The sequence below is a fragment of the Podarcis pityusensis genome (assembly GCF_964106645.2).
Source record: "Podarcis pityusensis genome assembly, chromosome: 5".
Lineage (NCBI taxonomy): Eukaryota > Metazoa > Chordata > Lepidosauria > Squamata > Lacertidae > Podarcis > Podarcis pityusensis.
In genome coordinates, this window is record NC_138032.1 from 9,975,940 (window position 1) to 9,989,150 (window position 13,211).

Here is a 13,211-nt window from a genome sequence, read left to right on the forward strand (position 1 = left end):
AAAGAGACTGGACCAAAGAGACTGAAGATTAAGTGTGAACTCCATAATTTGGTGGTGTAAGGTTCTCACACAAGTGATTACTGTACTTATTAACCTGAGATAGCTAGAATTGTCATTCAGAACAATCAGATATAACTTTGACATAAATGCATTAAGAACATAAGAATACAGATTCCTGAATATATCTAGTTCAGTATCCTGTTCTCAAGATGGTCAACCAGATGCTTATGAGAAGCCCACAAAGGACATATGTAAGAGACCGCTCCCATTTGCAATTACCAGCAACTGGTTTTTAAAGGCATACTGCTCTTGGAGGCAATATAGCCATCATGATCACCAGTAGCCATTGACAGCCTTATGCTTTATGTAATTGTCTATTCCCCTTTTAAAAGCGCCAAGCTGATAACCATCTCTGCATTCTGTGGTAGTGTATTCCTATATGCTGTGTGAAGAAATACTTCATTTTGTCTGTCTAAAACTCCCTCTATTTAGCTTCATTCAATAATGCCAGGTTCTAGTATTAGGAGAGGGAGAAAACTTTCTCTCTCTCCATTTTCTCCACACCATGTATAATTTTATACACCTCCATCATGTCCCCACTCACCTTTTTTCTATACTACAAACCCCATAGTCCTCATAGTCGAGTTGCTCCAGCCCCTTGATCATTCTGGCTGAGCTTTTCTGTACCTTTTCCAGCTCTATAACAACCTTTTTGAGGTGCATTGACCCAAACTGTACACAGCATTCTAAGTGTGATCGCAGCACAGATTTTATACATTAGAATTATGATATTAATTTTTTTATCTTCAATCACTTTCCTAATGATCCTCAATATGGAGTTCAGCTTTTTCACATCTACTGCACCCTGAGCTTCTTCACCGACCTAGTTTCTTGCATTGAGCCATTTGTGCCATTTTAATTCTCATCCACACCAACTAGAGAGATTATTTTGAGTTCCTTGTAATCTCTGTTTGTTTTAACTACTCGGAATAATTTGGTATCATCAGCATACTTGGCAATGTTACTGCTCACCTCTAACTCCTGGTCATTTATGAACAAATTAATTCGTCTTCAGCAGACTTGTTCTATATGCTTGGTAACTCTATCTTCAGCGGGTGGGTGTAAATTTGAGGCTGATAGTATTTAGTTGCCATGAACAACTGTTCTATGTATACTGAGATGATTCCTTTCCCTGACCTTGCCCGCTGAAGTAATGTAGATTAACTGAAGAACACCTTCATTTGTTTTGGTATTCCAAATGAGTATCTGTCCAGCAATGCAACTTAATTTATGGCAGCAGAATCCCCATCATTCCAGACATTTTACAACTTTTGCCATGTTACCACTAACCCTGACCAACCACAAGCAAATAGGGAGGCAGAGGGAGCAGTACCAATAGCAAATAACGTTTTATGATAGATTGACCCACATACAGATCTTCTAAACTACAGGTCAACATTACTGATAGCTGCAGGATATAGCTCAACAGAATTGCTACTGGCAAGAGAAATCAGAACCACCCAATCCAACTCTAGAGAAGAATCTCAATCCAAATTAAAATAAGTTATGAGGAGCACAATTTAGTGCAAGATCTACCATGTTTAACTCCAGGCGAGAGAGTTTATCTCAAACTTGATGTAGAAAAGACATAGCAGACTCCACTTACTGTCCAAAGAAAACTCAGATCATATTTTACTCAGGGGTGGAATACTTCACAGAAAGAAATGCCATCTTCCTATTCCTAAGAAGGCACAATCGCTGAATGCACAAATGGTGTTTGAAAACTCAAGTTCATCTACTGAGACTCAGCTAGAGCCATCGTGTAAGACTGACAGCAATATTACTACTCAGACTGTCAATTGCTCTAGACAAGTTATTTGGAAGCCTTCAAGATTAGAGATGAGTGACTGAATACCTGAATACATACAGATTTCAACAGCACTGATTTATTTAATGGCTTTTTTAAACAAAAGAGGGAAAATGTATAGATAATGTCATTACGTAGTTTAGTCACTAGGTATCACTGACTTAATTGTATCTGGATGGAATCTTGGGTTTATTATGTTACTTACTTACTTACTTACTTACTTATCACATTTATACCCCACCTTTCCTCCCAACGAGCTCTATGTGGAATACAGTGGTACCTCTAGTAGCAGACATAATCCATTTTGGGGTGCCGTTCGCACCCCGAAAAGACCGCAACTAGAGTGCCTCTTCTGCGCATGCGTGGGTGGTGAACCCGGAAGTAAACACTTCCGGGTTTGCCACGTTCGTAAGCTGAAAGTCCGTAAGAAGAGCGGAACGCAACATGAGGTGTGACTGTACATGGTTTCCCCCCCCCTCAATTAATCCCCACAACCCTACTGTGTAGAGGATTTGGCTGAGAGGCAGTGAGTGGCCCAAGGTCACCCAGTGAGCTTCATGGGTGAGTGGGGATTTGAACCCTGGTGTCCAATGTTCTATTCCAACACACTAACCACTGATGGCATGTTACTGCTGTGTTCTTGTTTTAAAAAATGCAACAACGTTCTTGTCCAACTTCCTGTTTGGTGTAACCTCTAAGTTATCCATGAATTGTAAACCCTTCGGACAGCTGTCCCTTTGTTTAATAATAAAAAGTGGTGTCTCAAGAAAAATGTGACCAGTTTTCATCAATGCTGGAATAGTGTGCATTTAGAGTCCACTTGGCTGTAAGAGATGACAGTAGTTGGCTATTTCTTCCCCTTCACCAGCTGCCTTGTTGAGCTTCCTGATGCGTCACTCAACTTCTGATCCACAATTCCATTAGGACCTATCACTTTTGCTCCAGTAGGTAAGCAGAATGTATAGCCCAAAGTTAGTTTTGAGAGCTGCCTAACCACTGACCTATTATGAACAATGGGTCTTCTCTGAAGGAAGGCATCATCAGGATTAGTGGTTTTTGATGAGGTAATCAAATATGCATTTTTACAGCCAGAATGCCATGCTGGCAAAATGATCTTGTTGGGAGAGGCAAGCTGTAAGCTTCACTACCATGAAATGGACAATGACAGATAGCCTGCATTTACATTTGCACATATATTTAATTGTTGCCTGAGATAGAGACATGTCAAATACTGACACAACAGATCCTTCAAAATAAGTTATGTATTTGTGTTAAGCATTATTTGGCCAAGCTGTGAAGGAAAACAAATACTGCTCTTTTTTTCCTCTTTTTCTAATTAGCCATTTGTTTCAGCATGCTTTTCATATGTATTTTGACAGTCAGTGTCCATTTAGCTCAGTGTAAAGTCAGTTGAGTACATTCCTAATTCACATTATCTTATTATTTTTATGAAGCTGTCCTTAAGGTACATTTTTTATTACCATATATACCTACTCCAAAAACCTTGTGGAACACATTAAAATACTTAAGCACCTAAAATGCATTTTTTAATATAAAACTTGCTTATTCTTCTTCATATATTTAACTCCTTGCCTATACACATATGGATTACAACACTGTGTTTTTAGGTTGTATACTGCCCTGCAATATTTCATATGGAATTGCAGTCTATAAATATTTAAACAAAATAAATCTAATTATATTAATAAAGCTGCATTCTAAAGAAAAAGTAACACGAGAAAATATTCTGTATTAAAATGTCGAAAACAACTACAAAATCTGATTTAAAAGGCTTCTAAAGATAGCTTTTAAAAAGGTAAGCAAGTTTTTAAAAAAACCATACCACTAGATACTCAAACCTTAGAAACAGCAAGGGAGAGCACCGCTGACTTTTTATAATTGGATTATATAAGATAGTCACATTTGCATGTTAGAGACTGCAAATGGAACTGAATTGTTGCATATTTATTACTGATTTACTGTCAATGGGGACCCCCTCCCACTTTGTAAATTAACCCCACTGTTGCCAGCTGACCATTGAAGAGGGACTATGTAGCGGAGCAAAACTGAAAGCCTAGAATCCTGCATCACAAGCAGATAAATGCCCCATAAATGACACATTTGCACAGGGACAGCCATCAACATATTTTGATATCGTTACTGGTCTTTATCTGTGTTCCTTTGAACTTTGACTATTTGTGATTTTCATCTGAGAGGAAAAGCATCAAGAGCTGTGTAAACTGTTATTAGCTACCATTTCCCCCCAAAATCTGGCTCCTATGTTTTAATTGTACAGTACCTTAACATGCAGAAATTAAGCCAGTGAAGCTTTTCCTATTATTTATTTTCATTTAACTAATTCATGTCCCAGATTTCCTTACAAAAGATAACGATAACATAAAAAGCAAAAATTGAAATAAAATATCACTGAAACAAAAAACAATGGCAACAGATAAAACAGCAAAAAGAAAATTCCCTCTGAACAGGAAAACGTGCAGCAGCAACACGGCTCATCGATACTTCCGTATGCCCCGTGATTTCTAGACATGGGTCCGAGAGGCTTTTCTTTTGTCCCACCACTTTCCCCAGGCAAACCCATGGTTTACTGCTGAATCAGAACAAACACCCATTGGATTTTCTATAGACTGAAGTTTGTTCTGATTCAGCAGTAAACAGGGAAAGTGGCAAGACAAAATAGAAACCTCAGACCCATGCTTAGAAATAACAGCACAAATGAAAGAAATAATAGGACAAATAGAAGTGTGAATGAGCCCAAACAGTAGTAATCTATTGTTCTGATACACCAGCCTTCCTCCTGCCATAGCCAAGAGTAGCTAACAACCTTAAAACAAAATACAAATATCATAGACCAATAGTTAAATTTATGAACAGAATAACAACCTTTAAAGGACAACACAAAGGGCAATAAACCATTCCCATTAAAAAGAGTACCTAACTACCAAAATGTATTTTAACTACCAACATTTTAAGTTGAATACAACGTGGGTGAGAACCAAAAATGAGGGCCTTCCATATCTGTTTTACCACCAAGAAAGCTCTGCCTAATGTCATTGCCTCATGATAGCACCAGAAGTAAGGCCTGCCTCAAAGCATGGGCCAGAAGGTATTGGGGGAGACAATCCTTCAAGTACTTGTAGACCTTGTACACTAGTACCAACACTCTTCAGGAATGGTCACTGTTGGTTTCTATTTCCCTCACTGAGCAGCATCTGCAGTCACAAGACATTGTTTTGCATTCCACAGTCCAAGTTACTGTTGGATTCCCACGGGAATGGGAGACTGGATGTGACGTTCACTGGTTTCCTGTTTTTCACTCTTCTCTCTGTGTTCTTTGTTTCCGAGAGGAGTTGCTTCTCTGCTCTCACAGAGGCAAGATGCATGTTTGTATTCTCTCAGCATAGAGTGGAAATAAAGTTAAGAATGTGGCACATACTGCTTATCCTTCTGCTGTGTGGACTACTCTGCTTGGGCTCACGGTAAGACGAGCCTGTATCAGCTTCAGATGGGCCGAAGCTGGTCAAAATCTCACAGTCACAGCCGGCAAACCTGCCACAGCTGGGCATAAACCCTCCTCAGCACTGAAGTCATCTGGAACTCCAACAACAGCTTCAGATCAATATGCCAAAGCTGCATATATTTTCCTTCAGGGGGACTGCTACACCATCCAGAACAGGTCATCTCCGTAATTCCTGGACCAATAATTTTCTATCCATACTGCCTACTGATGATGCTACATTCCAAATCCCCAGTTGACACCTCCCAGCAGTTTCATATAGATATAAAATAGCATGATGGACAAGCTTTCAATAGCATAAATGAGACTGAGTAGAAGTCCTCCAATGCTATTCTTGGGTAGTGGTAATGTAGGTAGGAATGAAACCACAGTAACATGGTGTCCCTAGTCATTACAGAGCCATGACAGGATGAAACTGTGGTCAATGCTATCAAATGCTGCTGTGGGGTTGAGCAGGAGCAACAGGATAGCACTCCCCTGTCTCTCTTTCATTAAAGATTATCAACCAGGGTGACCAAGGCTATTGAAGTGCAATATCCACATCTGAACGTCTAATATCTTCATCCAGGCATGCCTGCAGTTGCCCAAGAAAGGAATATTTTCACTGGGAAGTAGTTATCTAAAATCTCAGTGTCCAGACGGGTCAAAAGAACACAAGAAGAGCCTGCTGGATCAGGCCAATGACCCATCTCATCCAGCATCCTGTTCTTACTGTGGTCAACTAGATGTCTGGAGGAAACCTGCAAGCAAAACCTGAGCACAAGAACATTCTTCACATATACTCTCCTCTTCAGGAAAGAACATACTACCACCTCCTCCAATGAGGCAGGCAACATTCCCTCCCTAAGTGAGGCATTAGCTACTCTCTGTACCCACTCAGGCCATCCCTCCCTACTAAATCTTAAAAGCCACAATGGACAAGGGAGCTAAATGGATCCCTGACTAGTTGATGCTATAAACACCTCTGCAGGATCCACATCAATTGTGGCATCAACTTTGAAGTGGGTACCAATTTCGTTACCAATGACTTTGGCTTGAAATTGCTTCTTGAAATTCTTATAGTGAGCTTCTAAATGAATGGCTGTTTCTTCTCAAGGGCTGCTTTTCAGCAACCCCTTCTCCCATTTCAGTTCACTGAGGATGCAATGGAGGTGGAGAAATAAGTTTACTAGCCATGATGTTGTGCTACCACCTGTGTTTTGTCAAATTCTCCCTCAGATTTGCACAACTTGCATTCCAGCCATTGTCTGGCATAGTTCTTCATCAATATGTGCTTTGAAAACCAACCTTCTTGGCTCCCTGCAGATGTCGAGGGCACCTAGGAGCAATTGTGACTATAGCCCTCACAATCTTACCATTCCATAGTGAGACACGGGCTTCAACTGGAATGTGAGCCATGCTCTCCATAAAGTGCCCAGATCATTCAGGAATCCATCCGGGAGCAGACTGGCTAAATGAACCCAAATGAAGCCAGTTCAAAGCTCACCATCCATATGATCCACTCACAACCCCATGGTTGTCATGGCAGTCATGCAGTCCTGAGTTGGACCAAACTTCTCTACTTTCTTTCCATTACTCTTTCTACTGCCATCTAATATTTAGAAATATAAATCACAAACTTTTTTTTAAAACTTCTGACTTTACTCCTGTGTGATAACATTAGCATTAATGACACTAGGCACCAAACTGAAACACACCCACTGTTACTTTTCTGCAGCCCTTTGCACACAATGAAAATTGTCTGGATCAACTATTGAAAGAAAAGAGTTGCAGCTCAAGAAGGAAGAAGTGGTATGGGAGCTCCAAAAGACTGCGGTTGAAATAAAGTATTTAGGACATGATGAATTGTCTTGTAGGGCCCTAAAGGAAATTGTAGTGTGATCCCAGAGCCACTGTCAACCATTCCTTAAAATTCTTGGAGAACAGGTGAAGTACTATGAAACTAGAGGTAAGCAGATGTTTTCATTAAGGAGTCAGTTCATGAGCATTTACAAAAAAAGCCCTGCCTAAGGTAAATTCTTTTTAAAAAAAATTATAGAGTTACCACCCTGGTAGTTCAGGGGACCGATGAGGATGTAGTATATTTTTATTTCACCATTGTTTTTAGTAACGGCCCCATTATATTCTTGTAGGCAAGATGGTAAAATGTGAGCTAGACAATACTATTATGTTGATTTGTAGCTGGTTGATGGACCATACCTAACAGATATTCATCAGCCTGGAGAGAGGTGAAAAATGGAGTGATGAAAGGTTGTTTGCCAGGCCATGTGTTGTTAAACACTTTTATAAGTGACTTGGGTGTAGGAAGAAATGCTTATCAAATTTGCAGACAACACCAAACTGGTTGGGTTTGCTAATGCCTTAGAAAACAGAAATAAAATATAGGTGATGGGTTGAATTTATTGCCTGTATTCCAGATGAAAGAAAAGAGATTTAAACTAAATATTAGTAAGAATCAGGTAGGTAGCCATGATAGTCTGATGCAGCCGAAGTATGTATGTATGTATGTATGTATGTATGTATGTATGTATAAATAAATAAATAAATGTCCAGTAGCACCTTATAGACCAACTAAGTTTGTTCTGGTATAAGCTTTCGTGTGCTGAATCTGAAGAAGTGTGCATGCACACGAAAGCTTATACCAGAACAAACTTAGCTGGTGTATAAGGTGCTACTGGACAATTTTTTATTTTTTTTTTAATTAGTAAGAATGTCTTGACAATACAAGATGTTCAACAGTGGGACAGACCGCCTTGTAAGACAGCAGAATATCATTCATTAGACATTTTAGGATAGATGGCCACCTATCAGGGATGCTATAGTAGTGGGCATCCTACATCAGCAGGGGGTTGGACAAGACAACCTCTGAAATCCCATCCAAACCTATGATTCTATTATTTTTCATGAAATAATTGTTTAGAAGCTTCCTGACCAATTTCTCACACTTAGAAAGTTTTGCTTTTTTAACTGTCTGTTTTAATGGAAGGTTCCCAAGAGAAAGTCTATACCATGTTAGTCATTCTTCACTTCTGATGTGACAAATGATTTTTATTTATTTTGTACTTAAGGCAGTATATAATAGTTCAGTAATTGATTCAATATATAGATTTCCTCATTCATGGTTCCCAACATCTCTGGTAATTCATAATTCTTTCCTTTGGTCCTCGTTTCTCTTAAGGCGGGGGGGACGGACGGGGGACTGAGTCGCTGTTGTTTAATCTGATAATTATGCAAACACTAAATCTTACACTGAAGGAGAAAATGTTAACATACATTGAAAAATCCAAATGTTTAGAACTATAATCTGTGTGATAAAATGCATTACTCTGTTTAAAAGGATTGTTTTACAGAAGCAATTAACAATCAGCAATCATATAGTTCAGACCGGTGTTTTGATGCCATCTGTTGGAATAAGTCTTCTTACTCCCTAGAATGAAGCTATAATTTTCTGTTTATGATTTCACTGCCTACAGTAGAACAGTTACTAAAAAAGAAGAAAGAAAATTTCAGTATTGATTTTCTTTTCTTTCTTTTTAAAGACTTCTTCAATTATTCAGCTTTTCACTGTTTATTTTTAGATTTAAAGGAACTGTGTTGGAAGATTTACGATGGAGGCTGCAATAACTATGAGTCATAGTAGCTGTTTCCATGCAGTCTCTATTCATCTCAGAGGAGTCTGAGGGGAGTGGGGATCCCACACAATCCAGTTAAATGAATACAGATTACCCAGGAGCAGTGCAGTACTGGCTAGAATGAATTCTTAGAATCGGAACCAGAGAAATTTATTTTTTGCTTGCCTGACTATCACACACAAATCTTATTTAACCAAGTAGCTTCTAGCCATGTAAAACATTTGAATCAGAAATCCACAAAAATCAGATCTGATCCTTATATTAGGATGGCATGGACATGAAATTACATGAGAGACTTTTAGGGAAAGTTTAATCATTTTGTTATTCCTATAGCAACTCTCATCACTCTGTCATGTTTAACACAACTTGTCATATGAATCCTCCTCATCATATGGAGAGCCTCCTCTCAGCAATGGATACATTTGGTAAAGTCCATTACCGGTATGAAATCTCGCCACACAAGAATGACATGGAAAGCTATGCTAGACGTTGCAGCTGACAAGAAGAATCAACACAAGTAAATGACTGTCTAGGAGTGCCATATTAGGGAGGTTGTCACAATGAGAGTTTTCTCTTGAACAACAACAACAAATTAATATCATATCAGTGCAGAAGATAAATCATATGGTGCCAAACCCCACCCCCACTCACTGACTTATCCAGTTTTCTGGATGAGCTTCTTAATAATAATTCCCACAGCATTTCTTCAGCATACAATGGGGCTCTACAATTTCATCACACTGATTCGCATAACAACAGTATGGTCGTTTGTTTTTTAGCTTCCTTTATCATCTTAGTTAAGCAGTGATATACATAATAGGGAATTTGTGGGCATTAATGCAATAGAGAGAGCATAGCTTATTGTTAATGAAAAGTTCTACATTAGTTAATAGTTACAATCACACATTTTTTGAAATTATAAACTACACATTTAAATTTTATATGTCTGTGAATAAATACCACTTCAGTAAAGGTATTTGATTTGATTTACCACTTCATTGAGGACATATTTATGAGTCATGGTAGCTGAAACTCCAGGTTCAGAGACAGTATCTTGATTGCTAGATGCTAAGATCAAACAACCAGTGTATGTGACAAGCTAAGCTTATAGGTTTCCAGTGGTAGCTGTCTGGATGCTACTGGGAACAGAATGCTGGACATGTGGCCTACATCAGATCCAGGAAGGTAATGCAGTGAGGAATCTACCCATGAATGCTTCGTAAGGTAATGACAGCCACATCGCTTTATTCTGAGCATTTGTTTGCTACAAAGATGTCTAATCTATTTAAAATGAGAATTTGATTGTATCTGGTTTCCAATGGCAGTATTTTTTCTGTACATATAAAAAACTCAACCACCTAATGTGTACTATTCTCCAAATAAAATGAAACAATTTTGCAATGCATGCACAAACTAGTAGAGTTTTATTTTTATAAATGCACTAAATGCTAAATTAGCCTTTTTGTTTTTAATACACTAGAGGGAGCTAGATCTCTATATTGCACATGTACAATTAATTAGAAAAAATGTTTAGCACCGTAAACATCTTAAGCTAAAAGGCCAATGCACTTTGTAGGAGTCAGATTTCATAGTTATCAATATAGCAATTTCTTAGTTAATTTTTTTATCTATATAGGTAAAGGTAAAGGAACCCTGGGCAGTTAAGTCCAGTCAAAGGCTATGGGGTGTGGCACTCATCCCCACTTTCAGGCCAAGAGAGCCAGCGTTTTCTCCACAGACAGCTTTCCGGGGCATGTGCCAGCATGACTAAACCGCTTCTGGTGCAACGGGACACTGTGACAGAAGCCAGAGCACACAGAAATGCTGTTTACCTTCTCGCCACAGCGGTACCTATTTATCTACTTGTACTGTTGTGCTTTCGAACTGTTAGGTTGGCAGAAGCTGGGACAGAGCAAAGGGAGCTTCACCACCATCACATGTATTTGAACCACCAACCTTCCAATCGGCAAGCCCAAGAGGCTCAGTAGTTTAGACCACAGCACCACCCGTGTCCTTATTATGTATGTAACATAATATAACACACACATTCATTTACAACTATTTATGGACTGAAATGCATTATTCCTGAATATAATAAAGTTTCTACCTTATGTAGCAACAAAACAAACTTGAAAGGGTATTTCTTCTTTGCATAAGAAGTATCCTCAATTATCTACAAGAGCCCTGACAGAGCTATAATCACATGTGGCTGTGCATTACTAATTGCAACAGATGTCTATCCAGATGCATATTCAATTGACAGTACCGCCCATTGAAGATGGGTGGCATCTGTATTCAGGTGAGCATTTGAATATGCATCAGATTTACATTTGTGGTTACTCATCCAGTAAGGGATACTTATGTAGAAGCCTGATTCTGTGCACAGATCTCCTTATATATGCCAGGGCAAAGGAGTTACATTTATGGTGAGCCAAAAAAACCCAGACCACCAGACCAATGTCGTTTAAGACATACAGTGGCACCTCAGGTTACAGACGCTTCAGGTTACAGAGGCTTCAGGTTACAGACTCCGCTAACCCAGAAATAGTACCTCAGGTTAAGAACTTTGCTTCAGGGTGAGAACAGAAATTGTGCGGTGGCGGCATGGCGGCAGCGGGAGGCCTCATTAGCTAAAGTGGTACCTCAGGTTAAGAACAGTTTCAGGTTAAGAACGGACCTCCAGAACGAATTAAGTTCTTAACCCGAGGTACCACTGTACTGGCCATAAAATGATATTGCACAACATACAAGCCAGTGAAGCATGCCTGTGATAAATTTTTGTCATACAATGCCACAATCACAAATCCCTATTGAAGTTCTAGTAAATTCAGTTGTCCTAATCCAAAAAGCTGTGGTTGTATCTAATGTTAGTCAAACTCAGAGACTCACTGAAATTAAATAATGGAATTAACTTAAATGGTTCTTCTCTTAGTAGAATTGAACAATCCTATAAGAGAGCAGCAGAAGGGCAATATGTCTGTACATAAATAGATGCAGAAAAACAATAAAAAAATTCACTATCACAAAAAGGAAGAATCGAAGACCTTTGGGACAATAACACAATATTCTCCATGTTAAGCCCAGTATTAAAATCACAGATAATAAGTCTTCTCCACCAAACTACAATAAATGTAAATAAAACCCATTACAAAACTAATTAGTCAATGGATAAAGAAGCAATCTTCCATCAGCATTCCTGGAGAAAGTCCATAACTTAGTAGTGGATTACATGCTTGCTTTGCAGGTACAAAGAGCTGTTCGATAGTGGAACAGACTCCCTTGGGAAACTGTGAACTCTCCTTTAAAACAGAGGTTGGATGGCCATCTGTCAATGATGATTTAGTTGAGATTCCTGCACTGAAGGGGTTGGACTAGATAATCCTTGAGGGTCCCTTCTAACTCTATGATTTTGCAGGTAAAATGGCCTAGCTTCAATCCCTGGCATCTCCAAATAGTGCTCAGAAAGGCTCGTCTGAAATCCTGCAGAGGTGCCCATAAGGGTGCCCATACTAAGATGGACAAATGTAGACAATACTAGGTGACATAACAGTTTGATTTGCTGCAAGCCCTATGTTCCTACTTCCTCAAAGTGTGCTTCAATAAAAATCCTTATATTTCTTCCCAATTTGGTTTGAATTAAGCTAGTCTTTCCTTGGCAACCTTTTCATCAGAAGCAGCTAGGTTTTAATGAGAATGCCCAATCCATAATGCCACTTTAAACAAAATGCAAATAACAAAGGTACGCAAGGTGTGTCCCAAGTAGTTATGAAAACTTGACACATGGAAAATAAAGTATCTCATGGGCCCGATGATATCTATTGGACTCACAGGGGGAGACATTAATGCAGTGCTGGATTTGCCATTGCTTTCTACCCAAAGCTGAGCTTTGCACACCTAGTCCTGTAAACAGGCAGCATTTACGAGAGAGAACATAACATTTGATACTTTTTTTAATTGACTTTTCACAACCTGCCCAGCCTCATAGACATGAAATGCCTACATTTTCAAGCACAACATTTTTTCCACTTGTCATCTGTAATGCAGGACAGCACAAATATTTAAAAAGTTGGCAAAATGGTAATCTCTCTCCATGCGCATGCTTTCTGAAATAAGCCTTCTCCTGACTCCTGAATTTGTGCTGATTACACATAAAAACACCCATAGTAATGATTAGATT

The 13,211-nt window shown here is 39.0% G+C and overlaps 1 protein-coding gene across 13 annotated transcripts in view; it reads right to left on the reverse strand.

Moving 5' to 3' along the window:
• Nucleotides 1-13,211, reverse strand: part of LOC308478489 (uncharacterized protein) — a 451,389-nt gene that overhangs the window by 333,883 nt on the left and 104,295 nt on the right. Inside the window, exon 5 of one of the 13 annotated variants that reach the window (XR_013987051.1) lies at nucleotides 8,503-8,886. The exons of the other annotated variants lie outside the window; for them this stretch is intronic. The gene's annotated coding sequence lies outside the window, so the exon portion shown is untranslated. Of the gene's footprint in view, nucleotides 1-8,502; nucleotides 8,887-13,211 lie in introns of those variants that run through there. 13 annotated transcript variants of the gene reach the window in all.